At 39.4% G+C, this 17,204-nt stretch overlaps 1 protein-coding gene across 3 annotated transcripts in view; it reads right to left on the reverse strand.

Annotated features, from left to right (window-relative positions):
• The window catches only part of LOC102946013 (pseudouridine 5'-phosphatase), a 137,576-nt gene that overhangs the window by 106,807 nt on the left and 13,565 nt on the right, over nucleotides 1-17,204 (reverse strand). The window contains exon 1 of one of the 3 annotated variants that reach the window (XM_043537781.1): nucleotides 2,322-2,477. The exons of the other annotated variants lie outside the window; for them this stretch is intronic. The gene's annotated coding sequence lies outside the window, so the exon portion shown is untranslated. Of the gene's footprint in view, nucleotides 1-2,321; nucleotides 2,478-17,204 lie in introns of those variants that run through there. 3 annotated transcript variants of the gene reach the window in all.

The following is a 17,204-nucleotide window of genomic DNA, read 5'->3' on the forward strand; positions in this document are numbered from 1 at the left end:
TGTTTATCTAATTGTTTATCTTTGAGAGACCTGCATAGGTGGCGAAACCCTGTGTCCTAGTGCACTCTCTCCCTCTGTGCAATTGCTTGAGGTAATAAACTGTATCTGACTTGCTGCACCCAACCTGAGAGTGAGAACTGTGTCCTTCTCTGACATACCATCAATACAAAAATGGATACAGATGATGGAATATCATTTTGATATTATGAAAAAGACTGTAAATGCTGGACAGTCCATGTGCTACAGCGATCAGAACAATATAAGAATTTAAAGAAAATAAGAAAGTGCATGCTGTACAAAGTATGGTCTAATTTCCACAACAGCAAGGGATTTTAAGAAGCAAGTCTATTTCCCTACTGTATCAGTGTTAAGCAGTCGTTACCAGCTCTCACAATTTTACAAATCTTGGGATATTTTCAACTTTTTAAATAAAGCTCCTGCTGCTGGAATCAAGAGTTTGCATGAAAATTTCAGCTTTTAGTAAAAAAAGTTTCTACTGCTCATGGTTGTAGAGAAATGCTTGAAAACATGAAGAAGCGCACCCTAAAGGCTCAAAAACCATAAAAATACATCTATTATTTTAAAACTCTTGTGATTTTTGAACTCCTGGAGTAGGCAATGGTGCCGTCTCCCACTAGGCAACTTGCCTGTACTAGTTATTAGGGCATATAATAAAAACCCGAGATTGTTTTACCAAGAGGGGTCTGTTAAAAAGCCATCTATATAGTTTTCATGCAGATGCAAAGAGGTTGTCCCAGCATGCAAATTAGCAGAATTTCATTCATAAAAATTGACGCTTCTGCTGGTGTCATACCACATTTGTCAGCTATACAGAAATAACAGCCAAATTCACACAGTTTGACAAGGAAAAGCAGACAATCAAAAGCGTGGGGTGTTTCTGAGTACAGAATGTGGTAGAGGCTGTTTGTCCAATTAAAAGATAATACAGACATCAGTGCACCTGACTGAGGACAGGCAGTCCACCAGACATGGCTCTTGGCAGACACCTTGCAACGAGAGCAGCTGATCAAGTTGCCATCTCAGCAATCCAACAAAACAAACAAAAAACAGAGTAAAACCCTCAAGAAGCTACCAAACAACTACTAAGAGCTGTAAATACAAGACACTTGTAACTGTAAAGACAGGGTGCAATGTTGGGTCGCCCTCAAAGTTATATAAGTATGATAGAATTATAATTATGTAGTAGTAGAAATAAAGACAGACAAAAGAGTATGTAGGTATTGTAAAAAGGTATGAACATCCGTTCCATGCTGTTGAATTTCACTCTGTAACAAATGAAAGGTCAAAGTGCTAATTATTTCAGGCCGGTACAGGACAAAGAGTCTGTGCTGGAAAGTGATAAGAACTTGGAGGAAACAATGCTGTTCTTTAAAACAACACCCTGATGCGCTTCCCCCGCGGGGGCCCCTTGTCATGCCTATGTAAATCTTGGTATCAAAAGAGGGAAAAAATAGATAGTGGGATAAAACTTGTTAAATGAATCAAGAGTCACAGATTGTGTTGTTAAGTAAAAGAATGAATGATGAGTGCATGGAATTGAATGTCTGAAGCAGGGAAATAATTGGTTAGTAAATGGTGCCAGCCTAATCCTAAGAATTTCAACCTTGGTATCGATGGGCCAAAGAATATTCAAAGTGGAGATAATGAGATGACCCCCGGAGGGCGAACCGGAATCCACCCAAAACGCATCAAGGAAGAACAAGAAGATAACACCTAGCCATCATGGAGCCGTCATGGATGTACCACTTGCTGATTGAGCTGATTGATGGTCATCTCAATTGTAAATTCAGCATGATGAAGAAACTTCCATAGACTTGTACTGAACCAGAGACCTATAAAGATTGGACCCCAGGACTGTGTTCTTTGAGTCTGGTTCTACGACCACCCTCCAGGAGCATCGGATGCACATCTGACAAAAACTCGGCTCCACTCTCGTGTCCAGGCCACCTGGCCAGCGTCTTGGCACGAGCAACATCTAGGCTGGTAACTATAACAACCTTTTTGCAGAACCTGTGTATGAATGTCTGTGTGTGTGAATGGATCTATATAGAAATTGCATATAGGAATATTTTGTTGTATTTACAATAAACGTGGCAATTTGCCTTGTCTCTCTTACAAGATGCTGTTGGTATCATTTTTATTAGTGTAACAGCAATACAGCCGGAAGCATGGAAAAAACTGTGTAAATGATGGTTCCACAACTCGCCAAGCAGGACAAAAGGGAAGCACAGAGGGAGTTTGAATGTGGGCTTTTTATATCCTTTACTTGAAATGGACATTTAGAACCTTAGACAACTAACCTCCGGTTCTGGGTGAGTTCTTTTTTTTTTTTCTAAACCAGTTAATCCAATCCTTGACTGTGAAAAGAAACAGAGCACTAATGTAAAAACATATGACACGAGTAATGTGATGGTTGAGAAGAGAACAGGGTCAACTGTTTAGTGGTTGACTTTTTGAATTGCTTACAGCAGAGTAGCAAGAGAAAAGGGGGGAACAACTGAAAGTGCAAAAATACATGTTCTCAAAAAAAGATTCCCATAGAGTATAACCATTAATGTGACATTATTCAGTCCTGCACCAGGACACGCCACCAACACTAACTGGACATTTCTCTTGTGAGACTAATGCTGAAATTTCCCAATATTGAATAGACAAAGAAAAAAAAACAATTGAAGGGGAGTGGCTAAAGCACCACTTTTCCTGCTATTCGAGAACAGGTGAGGTTTTAGGGCTTGTCTACACTGGCAACGCTAAAGTGCTGCCGCGGCAGTGCTTTAACGTGGCTTGCGTAGTCACAACACAGCGGAGGGAGAGAGCTCCCCCAGAGCTCTAAAAAACCCACCTCCACGAGGGGCGTAGCTACCAGCGTTGGGAGCATGCTCCCAGCGCTACTGCACTGTCTATACTGGCACGTTACAGAGCTGAAACTTGCAGCGCTCAGGGGGGTGTTTTTTCACACCCCGAGGGAGAAAGTTGCAGCGCTGTAAAGTGCCAGTGTAGACAAGCCCTTTGTGGGACACCACAGGAAGAGATGTAAATGAATAGTCCCACAAAAGCAGTCAGTTGAGACCCTAAAACTCCATATAGGATGTGTTTTGTATTTTGAATTGTTGGGCTGTTCAGTATACAGGGTCTGTAACAATGAGCTCACTTTGTAAAACTTATCCTTACCTTTTAATTTAAAAACTGAACCAAAATAATTAGCAGCCACTGAATAATGACTCATACTACAGTAATAGTTGCTTTAAAATTAGAAGCTAGTTATACAGGTCTTACAGCAAAGTATTCAATAAATCACCTCACGTGGCTGTTAAACTATAGCTTCTGAAAGCTAAAGGAAAAATAATGAATATGATTGCTGAGAATTAAAATTACTGCTGCTAATTTAATTGAGTGATGATTTGCAAATTAATTTTTTTGATTAGCACTTAGCATAATTCACTAAAATTATCAATTATTCATTGTAATAGGGAACGGGTAAGTAATCTGTTTTAGGTTACATTTTTTGCAAATCTAAGTTACTCTAGACTCTTTTTTTCTCGCAATATTACGTTAACATAAATTTATGCTATCCAATGATACATCAGTATACTATACATTAATTACTGCAACAAGTCAAGAGAATCACTATTGTTGGCCACACAAAGTTCTGTAGGACTTCTCATTCTTCCTGTGTGGTACAAGCTGCTGGGAATTCAAGTTACTGCTAAGAGGCTCACTATGAAAATACCTTTATAGTGTCCAAAATAATAAATGCACAGAACTAATCTCAAGGGACACTAAGATTTGCCTCTTGGGGCTTGCATCATTTGGAGGATTTTTCTGTGGAAGAAACAGCTCAAGCTGACTTTGTTTGTTTTACATGCAAAGAAATATTCTGTGTCCACAGGCCAAAAGAAGTCTGTTGACAAATATGAAGGGCCTCCTAATTTACATTTAAAGACACCCTATTTTCACCTCTTTATTTTTTTAAAAGAAGAATATTCCTACTGCAGTCTAGTATGCACGTCTTAACCCTATCTATAATGTCACACATAGAAGAAAAGGAGTACTTGTGGCACCATAGAGACTAACAAATATATTTGAGCATAAGCTACGTGAAGTGAGCTGTAACTCACGAAAGAAGTAACCCCCAAATACATAACACCAATCAAACACTCATCATTCTGATGCTGAGTTGTAAGTATGCCACCAATCCGTAAACTCTACACCAAAAGGAAGGAGGAGCTATATTTTGCTTCCTGAAAAAAAGCTCTCTTTGGAAAGTCAAATGAGACAGGTGCCTATTTAGGGAAGCATGCAAGTATCCATGGAAGTCACACAGCTTAACTCCCCAACTAAAACAGGCAGTAAAAGAAACACCTTCTTTGAAAGGGTGGGGAGCGAGAATACTCGTAAGCACACCACAACACTCTTCAAAAGAGAGTGCTTAATCAGGAAGCCCCTGCATGCTGAAAGAGACAATGGATTGGATTTTCAAAAGCACTTACGTGATTTAGGAACATAAGTCCCACTAAAAGTCAGTGACTTATGCTCTAAGTCACTTAGGCACTTCTGAAAATCCTGCCTGGAATGCCCATCACATTTTACATTTTTGGTAATATTTTAAAGGCTACCTGGCATCTAGTAGAAAATGAAACAGTCTCTTTTCTTTCACAGCACTGGATAAGTTCCAAACTTAACTGCAGAGTACATCAGATAAACACCACTACAAGGAAGAATTGAGACCTAGAGGCTAACAAAGATAGTCTTTTGTTTCTCTTTCAGAAAAAATGGTTGAACATTTGTTTGCTTAGTAAACATGCTGACAACCCATATTTCTATATGATGTTAATGCTAAGACATCTAGCTTCTCGTTTGGGTATGCATTTCATTTGATTCTTCAAGAGACAGACTACTTCATGCTGGCTGACAGTCAACGTTCAAAAGGAGAAGTTTCAAAGCTATTACAAGGAGATCCCATGATATTATTTATTTTAAATAGACTTATAGCAGGAACACCTGGCCCAAGCCAAAGCACCAGAAGGAAGTCAGGCGTTTGAGATTTGCGTGGTGAGGATGACGGAGCAAGAAGAGAGGTGTGTTATATGAACTGTATCAGCCTTTCTTTGAAAAGCAAAAGTCAAACAATAAAATGTCCACACTGCAAAATGACCTTAACACCCTGGGGTCCTATTCTTTCCCCACAGGGTAGTGGTAATTAGGTAATTACCACCAACTTCAATGGGAGGGAAGGTTTTGTTTTAATGTGTTTTAAACTAAAGAATTAACTAGCCTATAAATATTTCAACTACCATGTGTGACAAATAGGACAATCTCCTGGATAAACCTTATTGAATTAAGTATAATGCCTTTGGGGCCCAATGTATTAAAATGCAATTGTTTATTGTTATTGTGGGATTGTACACAACTTCTCTAGGAGATGTGACTAATGCTAACCTTTGGAAATGTTAGGAACTTCAAAGGACTTTCTGAAACAATGTGAATGTTTAAAATTAAATGTATTTCCCAGGAAGTCTCGAAGAGAACATAACCCCTCCGATTATGAAAGAACTCAGCCATTTAAAGTTTAGCCCGGGGGAGGGGGCCCACTGTATGGCTGATTACCTATTTGCAGTCTATTCAAAGACCCCAAACTGAATAAAGGATTCACTCACAAAATAATGGGGGTTCTTGTTCTGAGCAATGGGTGTTATGAATTTGAAATCACAAAAAAAAACCCTGGTTAGGTAGGGTCTGAAGAACTGCTCAACTGTCACAGCCCATTTTGCAGTTAGGGTGATCTCCGGTAAGTTTATTAGCCTGTGTGCAGCAGGTTGTTTTTAATATGTTTTCTCTGTATTGCTTTTATCTTAAGTATAAAATGTGCTTGCTTAGAAAGAGCTGTGTGGTATATTAACTGTGGTAATTACACTGTTAACTGTCTCTGAAGAGAAGGCAAAAAAAGCCAGTTTCGGCAGTCTGTCTTCTGCTGGGGATATCACAGTACAGCAGAACCCTGTTTATCTGATCTAATTGGGACTGGGGCCAGATCTGATAATCAAAAATCCTGATAGAGAATTGGAAAGTGCCATGCTGCAGCGCCATCTAGTGGCCCCAGGAGAAATCAGCCCTTTAGACACCTGTGTGTGTTGGTTGTCCAGTTAACACGGAGAGCCAGATAATGGAGGGTCGGATAAACAGCATATGCAGGGAACTGCTCAGTGTGGAAATACCCTGGTCAGAAGGGCGAGAGACAGGGGCTTCCAGGAAAGAGAGGCAACAGCTGGGGACCTAGAAGCCTAATGTGGGTTCCCTTGCTGGAACACAGAGGGAGAATACATATGCATTTCCCCGTTATTGTGATACCATGTTATACATATCCATTAAGGAACAAATATTACTCCCTGCCCAGGGCCTGAGTAACAGGGGTTATGTGCTTGGGAAGTTCATGGGGGTAGGCGGGAAGGAATTCTTCTTACCCTCAGGTAATAAAGCTGCTCCACACTTGTTACTCAGCAGCCACTATACCAATACCCTGTAAGATCTGGTATAGTCACATTTATTCTATAAAAAAATTCCAAGTACACTTCTACCCACGAAGCTCAGCACACAGTGCAAACATCATCTTTATAAAACCATCTCCAATGCACAAAGGAATCACACTTCTACTTCCAGGATACAGGGAGACAAATGAAACAACTGCAATGAGTTCACATTAAAAAAATGCTCCTTTGACCTCTATTAAATACAATCATCCCTGCACTCCATCCAAAACTGGCATACTGGTTGAAAGCCTGCAGAAGTCTGTGAAAATTTCTTTCACAATCTACTATTTTGAAAACTATGTAACCTACCCATAAAGATATAATCCTAGATGAACACTTATCCAACTTAACAAAAAAGGAATCACTTGTTTCAAATACTGTTCAAATAAAAGGAATATACTTATCAAATAAATAAAAAAAATATTCAAAACCACCCTGATAACAGAAGTCTGAAAATATGAAATAGAATACTGGATTCAATTTTTCCATCTCCCAGATTTTTTTTTTAAAGGGATAATTGATCTATCCTGTTTCTAGCCTCTATTAGCTGGAAAATCTTCACAACACCATTTTAAACTAAGCCATTGTTTAAAAATACAAACACAGATATGGAAAGTGATGCAGAGAGAAATTACATCAGCTGTGCAAAGGACTCATAACAGACAACCGCTCTTCATTCGGTTATACTGTGGGAGACAGAGTCTGACCAGGAAGCCCAGCCAGCAGAGGAGAATTGGGGCATAAGGTACCATGGTGGCATTTCAGAGTCCAAGTGTTTTTGTTCAAAACTCAGAATATTTAGGCTTTGGGACAAAGTATTTCAGTTTTTCACCAAAGAATCAAAATTTCCATGGAAATTTGACAAAAAAAGGGGAGGAGGGGGAGGAAATCTTTTTTTTCTGTTTTAATTTAATTTTTCCGGCCAGCTCTACTCCTAAATCTTGTACTCAGACCATGCCTCTCTCCAGCTTTACTTAGGGATGCTCTGGAGTTAAGCCAGAAATTCATTTAGCCCCAAACCTAGAGTTTCTTGTTTAAAGTGTTGTAAAGAAAACAAAGTTAGAGAAGCCAAAAGACAAACATCTTTCCCACTATCCCCCCCCAACAATAAATACAGTAAATTACAAAAGGTTTAGATGGAGAACTCAGTTAGTGAGCCAAGAGCAGATGTATGCTGGTGAGCCAAATTCATGTGAAGCAGAATTACAGTGCTGGAAGAAGAGTGTGTGACTATTGCTATTAGGGCTATATTTTCAACTATCTCAGAGGAGAGAGACTGTGTCTTGTATCACTAGAGAACTGTTCTGGGCATAACTGAAATGTTATGTTATGATTGTGTTTTGAATGTAATGGCTTAGAGTTACAAGAATCACTGCTGTGTATCCCATTAAATGAAATGAAAAACACTTGTACAAAAACTGAAAGGGTAGAAGAAACTTTATTTTATCATTTCACTCTTCTGTGTGATCGATAGTGTTGAAAATAAAGGAACAGATATTGCAAATTGGCTTAGGTGTCATTCTATTATTGTTCGATCATTCTTCCTTCCTACCTCAGTGTTGCAAACACAGGTCAAAATTTACATCTTGAGAGACAAGTGGCTTTGCTCCCCTGTAGTTTAGATTTAAGAAGCCTGACATTAGAGTTACTTTGGTGTGGAGCACTCAGTACCACTGGGAGCTGCGGGTGGCCATGCAAATGTAAACAAACAGTCTGGCGGCCTGCCAGTGGATTACCCTGATGGGCCACATGTGGCCCGTGGGCCGCAGGTTGCCCACCACTGCCCTAGTCACTGAACATGCAAATAGTACAAGGTAATTCTCAGTTGTGAGGAACTTACAATATAAATAGTAGAGCTAATCAAAATTTCAATGGGGAGAAAAACTTTTTCAAGCAAACTGTAATTGAAATATTTTGAGGGTTTTAAACCAGCTATTGAGCTGGTGAAAATTCTTTAACTACAGAAAAAAAAAAAATTGAGAAGACTTTTCAAAATTGTCAACCAGCAATTTTTTAATTCCCACAATATTTTTTCTTTTTCAATTTCTAGAGTTTTCTTGACCAAATCTTCTAAATAGACAAGACAGACAGCAGAGCAGGAGTAGAGTTCCATTGGCTTCAATCAAGATTCAGTAGAATAATTCTGCTCAATTTGTCAATTTGGCACACCTAAGTTTTGCAGGAGGGACACAAGCGGGGAGGAGAGATATATCCTTTTTTTGCGGGGGGTGGGGGGGTGGGGAGAGGGAGGGAAGGGAGATGTCTTTTTTTTTTTAATGGCAAAACATATTTACTAAAAAAAAATGAGAGAGAGCAGTCATGAATAGCAATTATTATTTTATTGTCTACAGTTGACCTGGTGTGCACTATCCAGGACTGTACTAGGTCAGGATTCAGTCTCCAGGTAAATGCACTAGACCTAAAGTATAAACTAACTTTGAAAAATAACTTCTGTGGCACATGCTGCTCATGTAATTAGCATCTTTCCAGACTCCATGCCGGTACACTCCTTTCCATCATTTAAATCAAGCCTGCAATCATCAGAATAAAGATGGCCATTTTATGTATTAAATATCCTGAGCTGAGGTTATGTAACTTATCTTACAGGTCAGAAAGAGGTCGGAAGGACCAATACTACAACTTTTACTCCACCATTCACCACCATATGCTAAAACTGCTAGAGAAAAGTACAAGAGCAGATCAGACATATTTTTCGAGTTGTACATTCAGTCAAACAGGGTCACCTTTGGTACTTACCCTTTGCTTAAGGAAAAGAGAGAAGAATTAAAAGATATGCAAGTTACTAAGGAAAGAGACGCTAGCAGCCAAAGGATTTTTTGTTCTGTAAAAAGCATGTTTGGTTTCTACTAGGCCTACATCGGAGGTAGTTGTCCCCTAGGCTATTTCCATTAATTAGGCTTCTCAATAGTGACTTTTAAAGAGATGGGAAATTCAAGCACAAAATAGCAAATCTATCATAATATTCCATTAAGAGGCTGTTTTAGTGCTGTGAGTTCTTCCATGTGAATGGCAAACCTAGCTGCTGACACAGTGTACAGGATTAAATTCTATGACACATTGCCCTCACAGAGAAAGTATATCTGACTCTTGTAAAATACTGCTGTGTAAGTCCCCCCCACTGTGATATAAAGGATAATTTTAAACACCAATTTTGTTGCAAGCTCGTAGGAGATTTTTTTTCTTTCTTACAGTGACACAGTTCGTGCTGCTATTGTTAAGATGTGTCAGCACCCTTATAAGCCCTTATTGTATTTTAAGAGCTTTATAACTCGGCCATAAAAAACAAAATTAAAAGCTACAAGAGAGAGTAAGAGTAAATGCAGTTCCTTCATTTAGAGAAGTGATTCCGTTTGCAAGCATCTTACTTTTTACTGAAAATTTAGCATCTGTCTATCGATAGACACAATCAAACTCTCATTGACTGCAACGGGAATCAGAACAGGTCCTAGAGTGTGCCTGGGCAGCAGTTAGATTGTCATTATAAACCAAACTCATCACAGTGTAACTAAGGCTATGGCTACACTGGCACTTTACAGTGCTGCAACTTTCTCGCTCAGGGGTGTGAAAAAACACACCCCATGAGCGCAGCAAGTTACAACAATGTAACGCACCAGTGTAAACAGTGCCCCAGCATTCTAAACTAATCCCCTCGTGGAGGTGGAGTACCAGGAGCAGCACTTTGAAGTTTCAAGTGTAGCCATGCCCTGCGGTCACTGGAATACAAACTGAAGTTTAATGAATAGACTGTAATTGACTCAAAGGCTTCATTACAGTCACTGTGGGTTAATAATACATTTTTCAAACTTGGATCCCCCATTAAATCTGATATCTGTATTATTTAAAAAAAAAATTATTTGCCTTACAATGGATTTACTCTCCTGAACCTATGCTCCTGGTGCAAGCTCTGAAAGTTATGAAGTTGTATGCTGTTGGCTTTAGGCAGGGGGCAGTATGGCCTGCCACTTAAGTTGACAGTTGAACCCTAGTGGTTCTGGGGCTTCCACCTGTCAGTTCCTCTACTTCTAGTTGACAGCATAAGAGATCTCAATGTGTGCTGCCCTTCTACTCCTATAACACTGTATCACAACCTACTTAGTCCACACCTCATGAACTCTTTGGGGGAGAAAAAAACATCTTTTTTGCCTCAAATATTCTTTGACAAGTGCTTAACTCTTTTACAAAATTTAAGGCAAGGGACAACAATATTTTAAGGATGAAAGTATGACTGACAATGCCAGAAGCAACAGAGAAGTTAAAAGGAAGAGGATAAAATTCAAACCATAACCTTTGACAAGGAAAAGGCCATTAGAAACTTTAGTGAGTTTTGGTAGGGCTATAGCAAGGGTTCTCAAACTGTGGGTCGGGCCCCCAAAGTGGGTCATGACCCCATTTTAATGGGGTCATGAAGGCTGGTGTTAGACTTGCTGGGGCTCAGGGTCAAAGCCGAAGCCTGAGCCCCACTGCCTGAGGTTGAAGCCGAAGACTGAGGGTTTCAGCCCTAGGCGGGGGGGGGGGGGGGGGGGAGGGGGTAAGATTACATGCCCCCCACCCAGGGCAGAAGCCGTTGGGCAGCTTTGCCCACCCCTCCCCCCCCCGGGACGGCAGGGCTTGAGCAGGCTCAGGCTTCAGTCCGCCCTCCCTGGGTCGTGTAGTAATTTTTGTTGTCAGAAGGGGGTCACGGTGCAATGAAGTTTGAGAACCACTGGGCTAGAGGACGGTAAGCAAAGGCACAAAACTTCACTTAAGACTACACCCTTTCCAAGTTAGAAGTTTCAAAACAAACTTATAAGTTGGAACACACAAGAAAAGCATTTAAAATGGAACCGAGTAGGGGAGGGAGAGAGAAAGGGGGCTAGGTCTGGAAAGAAATAGTAGAAAGAAAGGAATTAGAAAGGGTAATCATTTTTTCCCCTTTAAACTGCCTTGAGATTTATCTGTGAATAAGGCTAAGGCATCGATGAAAAAAAAAAATCCTCCCACGTGCTATCATAATACATAAGGCAGGAGATACTCTGAAACTCATAATTTTAGTATGGAAATTAGTACTGTTCCTTGAACATGTATCCATTTAAAGATGAGCTACAGAAGTTCACTGGAAATTCAGAAAACAACACAAAAACATAAGGTTTCAAAAGAAAAATAGTAAACAACTGCTTTAATACCCTCTGTCAGGTTAGAAAGGAAAAGAGAGAGAAAAGAGAATGTGCAGCAATCTCATATTCACATGTCATGCAATAAAAGAGTATGGGTAGGGAGGGAAAGGACTTCATTAAAATTTGCTAAAAATGTGCTTTTACTGGACCATGCTCAGAAACTTTTCTTTTTTCTACTCCCATTACTTGTAAGAGTTTCCCCTCTCACTCTCAAAACAAAGACTATCAGCTATTCCTTACGTTGTAGTCAGCTGAAAGAAATTTACTCCGGGGTTCCATTTCAGATTTTTGTGCGTTTATCACCATGATTCCAGGGGCTACTTAGCTACCTAAAAACTCCAGTGTTTTTTGGTTTTTTTTTTTTCAAATAATAATTTAGAAATTAGCTGACAGGAGCACTGTATCTAATTCCTACATAAAGAAAGAAACCTAAATAAATACTAGTTCAGCTCTGATACTACTAACATGTTCTGAGATCTTGTGTCAAGTCACTTAAGGGACAGTTAGGTTTAAAATTTTAATGTATATTCTTACTTTATTACTAACTCTTGAATACAATAATTAAAATAACTGTAAAAAATTCTAGATTACTTTCTATCAATTAGGCTACTTACTTTTTGCAGTTCACCAAGCTCGGACTAGATCATTTAACTTTTGGAAACATTCTACTAGGGCTAGGCCCCATGAGTTTATACTGCACCTACCTGGAGTTCTAGGGGTGTTACCTCACTACAAATAATAGACTAGAAAGTGACTCTAAACAGTACTGATATTGACATTTTCACGTCACTTTCACAATATTGCCAATCCCAAATGTTCAAAACTCAGGAGTCAGGCTCACCAAAAAAATAATGAGATTATATAAAAACAGTAGATTTGGTGTTCTTTTTATTTGCTTTCTGCTTTTTGACCATTTAGGTTGCACAGGCAGCAAATTTCGAAGCTTTCTCCACAGCCACGAGGGCTAGAAACTTCATTTTTCTTTAAGAATGAAGGCTGAAATCATCCCATATTCACTTGACTCCAGGAACTGGGGCTTTAAGGAAAACAATAATTATCATAAGACTCATGACATTTTCTGTTTAAAAGCTAGTTATTTTCCTCGAAGGCTCTTAAACACAACAGTTCTCACATGAGAATATTTAAAACCAAACACCAAGAAAATTTCACATTTTAAAGTTGAGAAAAAATTGTATTTTCTGAGATCTATCAGGGCCACTGCAGGCAGGAAAGGAAAATAAACAGGCACAGGAGCTCTGGGCAGCTCTTACTTTTGTAAAATTTGGAGGGTCAAATCTTCCAGTCCTTAATCAAGTAAAACTTCTACTGCAGTCAGCCCCTCCCCACATACATATTAACATATGCTCAATAACTATACACGTCATACTTAAATATTTGAGCCCTAAAGGCTACACATTTTATATGCACTAGCACATGGACTACATTTTCTGCATATTCTGAATAGTGCTTAGCGCACAGATGGTTCCCAGTGAATAATACAAATCATGACAATAATAATCAACTTTATGGACTCTGTGGACGTAATTTCTGTTCTGTGTTCTGGAATTGGCCTGGATACCACTGAAACCCTAAGAATTTGAGACATAAACACATCTGGTATTCAGACAACACTTTTTCATTCCTTCCTTTTCCCAAACTTGGAACAAAAAGTTACAAAACAAAATGGTTTTCAGTTAAAATGTAAAATTTTACAACAGCCATTGCTCTACAACCCAGTCTGGGGCAGAATCTGCCACCCCTTGGGGTTAAGTGATCTCCTCTCATCCTCTCTCTTTCTTCATCCTTCCTGATTTCTGTGCTGCTTTTTATGCTGTCAATCATGACATCTTTCCCAATTGCATGAGACCATTTGCTGGAGTCTCAGAGAACTGGCCTTCTTGGTTTTGCTCCCATCACATTCCTTTGCTCCTCCTGCCAGCAAAGAGATAGGCTGGTGCAGTGGATAGGGAGCTAGCCCTGAGAGACCTGAGTTCTACTTTTCCCATAGACTTCTTGTATGACCTCAGGCCAGTGACTTAGGGAGGGAATTTCAAAGGTTTTCAGACTCCCAAAGATGCAGCTAGGCATCTAGTGGGGTTTATAAAGCATGTAATCATCTAGGCGGTTTTAAAAATCTCACTAGGTGGGCAAATGCCCTTGAAAATCTGGTCCTATGTTTCTCTGTGCCTCAGTGCCCCATCTGTACAATGGGGATAACAGCATTGCTCTCCCCTACAGAGGGGCTGTGAGGAGACATTGGTTAGACACTGTGAGGCGCTCAGACACTGGGGTGATGGGGCCACATAAGTACCACAGGTAGAGTAGGAACTTCTCTACACCAATGGTTCTCAACCAGGGGTATGTTTACCCCTGGGGTACACAGAAGTCTTTGAGGGGGTACATCAACTCATCTAGATATTTGCCTAGTTTTACAACAGGCTACATAAAAAGCACTAGTGAAGTCAGAACAAACTAAAATTTCATACAATGACTTGTTTATACTGCTCTATATACTATACTCAGAAATGTAAGTACAATATTTATATTCCAATTGATTTATTTTACAATTATATGGTAAAAATGAGAAAGTAACCAATTTTTCAGTAATAGTGTGCTGTGACACTTTTGTATCTTTATATCTGATTTTGTCAGCAAGTAGTTTTTAAGTGAACTTTGGGGTACACAAGACAAATCAGACTCCTGAAAGTGGTACAGCAGTCTGGAAAGGTTAGGAGCCACTGCTCTATACCACTGCTATCCCTTCCCTTGGTTTTGGCCGCTTCATTGCAGCACCTATCCTCCTCATATATCCCTCTTTTCTGAATGTAACCTTGACTGTAGTTCTTCTGAGTCCCCTGTGTTCTGTCTTCAACACCCCTCCCCGCCCCCCCCCCCCCCCCAAGGGATTCCTTTTTACAGGCTCATCTAATGACTTCCAGATCCTCAATTTAATTGCCAACCCTTTGAATCTTGATAACCCAGCCTCTGTTTACAAACATAGGGACTCCCTGCCCCAAGGGCACAAGCTGGGAGCAGTACTTCTCTGCAGAACTCACACTCTACACCCAGGCTGTGCTGCTGCAGTTAAAAGCTCTGCCTGGGGCTAGGATGTGCACCAGGAGCAGACCTCCTGGAAGAAACTCAGGGGAGGGAGGATGACCCCCTCCGAAACCCCCGCACTGCCTAAGTGGAGTCCCTGAATTAACCTCTGTTCCACATTGCACTGGAAGTTAGCTGAGATTTTGATCATATCCAGTGGGCGCAGCTAAAACTTTTTTATTAGTAGGAGAGAACAATTTGAGGAGATGCTATTCTCTCTTCTTCTAAAAAGCAACACTGTTGAGACTGGTAATACTGTACTTAGTGGTTAAAAGAGCAACTTTTTTAGCTACCCACTGGCTCTGAAGCATCTCAAATTTTATTTTTTCTCCATATATATTTCCAGTGACACTTTCTCAATTTCATCCTTGGACACAATTGGCATGGGATGTTAGGGGAAAAAGTCCATTCTAATTTTCACCTTTAAAAACCATAGCCATAATAAACTGCAAAATACATAATACTGTAAGGTCATTGACAAGTTAAATATTTTAACAAATTAAATTTTACAATTTCATAAGAGTCACATAAAAACTAAAAATTATAGGAAAGAAAAAAGTAAATGTACTAGAACAATCGTGGTACTTCCCATTGCTCCTCATTTCCTCACTCGTGGAAAATTAAATAGTTTAAATGAAACAAGGAAAAATAGAATAAATATATGATCTATGACAATAACAATGTAAGTTATACAATGAAACCATGATTAGATATTTTACAAAACCTTAGTGAACCAAAATATTTTAATTTTCCTGAGATATGTTTGTCATAAAATGTTGTTTTTAATTTTTAAAGAGTTTAAATTTAGCATGCTGTGATCTGCTCTTTACTGCTGCCTCTCCCCTGAGCTCCAAGACCTAAAGCAAAGAATGTTCTTTTAGCCACACAGGAAAAAAAAAAATATAATGAGTAGAATAGATGATCATGCTCAGCATAAAAAGATCCACTATTTTTCTAATGTTACTATTCCTTGTAACAATGGGCCTTTAGTGGAAAGTCAGTGATGCATCATCTTAGATAGTTGTCTATTTGTGCGGACAGGGGTCTAATCTCTTGCCTTGAGGCATATCCAAATGTCAAATGTACATAGTTGCCACAGCAAAATAATATTCCAAAGTCAACTAAATATCATTTTACTTGCCATAGATCAAGATCTTTACCACCACCGGTCAAACTACTTAGCATGTAGGAGATCGCTTACACATGATCAGACTGATGCTCCATGCTTAACACTGACTTCCTTCATTTCTATCTGTCTGATACAGACTGTAGGCATCTTTCCCTCAAACAGACTCTCCCTTTGGCTCCATTCTCTTCCAAACTATTACTGAGGTCTTCTCTCCATGAGAAACACTCCTGAATCAGCACGACTACTTCTATACTCAACCCAACCTTCAAGAGACTTCTCTTAAAAGATCAGTCAGTAATGAACAAGAGTCAAGCAATGCAAAAATGAAAAGAGTTTATCTCAACGTGAGTTAAGTGCTAAATGGATTCACTCTTGTGCAGCAAGTAACAAAAATGGGAAATACAATTTGAAATCGAAAACATCCAGAAAGCATTGCCTAGCAGTAAGGGCAGCTGCAGAGCTGAGTACTTAGGGTAACAGAAGGATGTGTCATTCACAGGTTTTAATCAGTGATCAGACATTTTGAAGTAAAACTAACAGCTGCTATAAAGAATGGCACAATGAAGGATGCAAGGAAGGCAGTCAAGTATGGAACAGGCACAATGTGCCGCATTTATAAATGAAGATCATAAAAAAAATAACTATGTATTAAATAACATTATTTCAGTTCTTAGGGAAAATATGGGAGGGAGGGGCTTAGACAGCAGTTGAAAATCACTGAAACAAACAAAAGGAAGCTGAACTCTAATCATACATCCAACTTCACAGGAACCTTACCCCAAAGAATATAGTAAGTTTAAACAACAGATGGGAGGATAGTAGAATATTAAGGAAGATGAAGTTTTACTGGTGCCCATGGAGAAACTTTCAAGAGCTGCAGTTAGACCTCTCTCAATGGAAGGCCCTAGAAAGACTTTCCTAGCCAGGTCACCTTTTCACAGAGATCTCCTGCCCTAGCAAAAACTGGGGCAGACAAGGGAAGAAGGAAATCAAAGAAATAAATTATATTTAGAAGTTGAACCAAGCTTTCACAAGAGCAGGGTTCACTTAGATGTAAGCTTTTTGCAAGTCTTAGTACCAAGGTACTATAGTAAGGAGTACTCTGTATAATAGGACCCTATCAATTCACAGTTAATTTTGGTCAATTTCATGGACATAGGATTTTCAAAATATAAATTTCATGATTTCAGTTATTTAAATCTGAAATTTCAAAAGTTTGTAATTGTAGGGGTCCTGACCCAAAAGGGAGTTGTG

The sequence above is a fragment of the Chelonia mydas genome, chromosome 1 (genome assembly GCF_015237465.2).
Source record: "Chelonia mydas isolate rCheMyd1 chromosome 1, rCheMyd1.pri.v2, whole genome shotgun sequence".
NCBI lineage: Eukaryota > Metazoa > Chordata > Testudines > Cheloniidae > Chelonia > Chelonia mydas.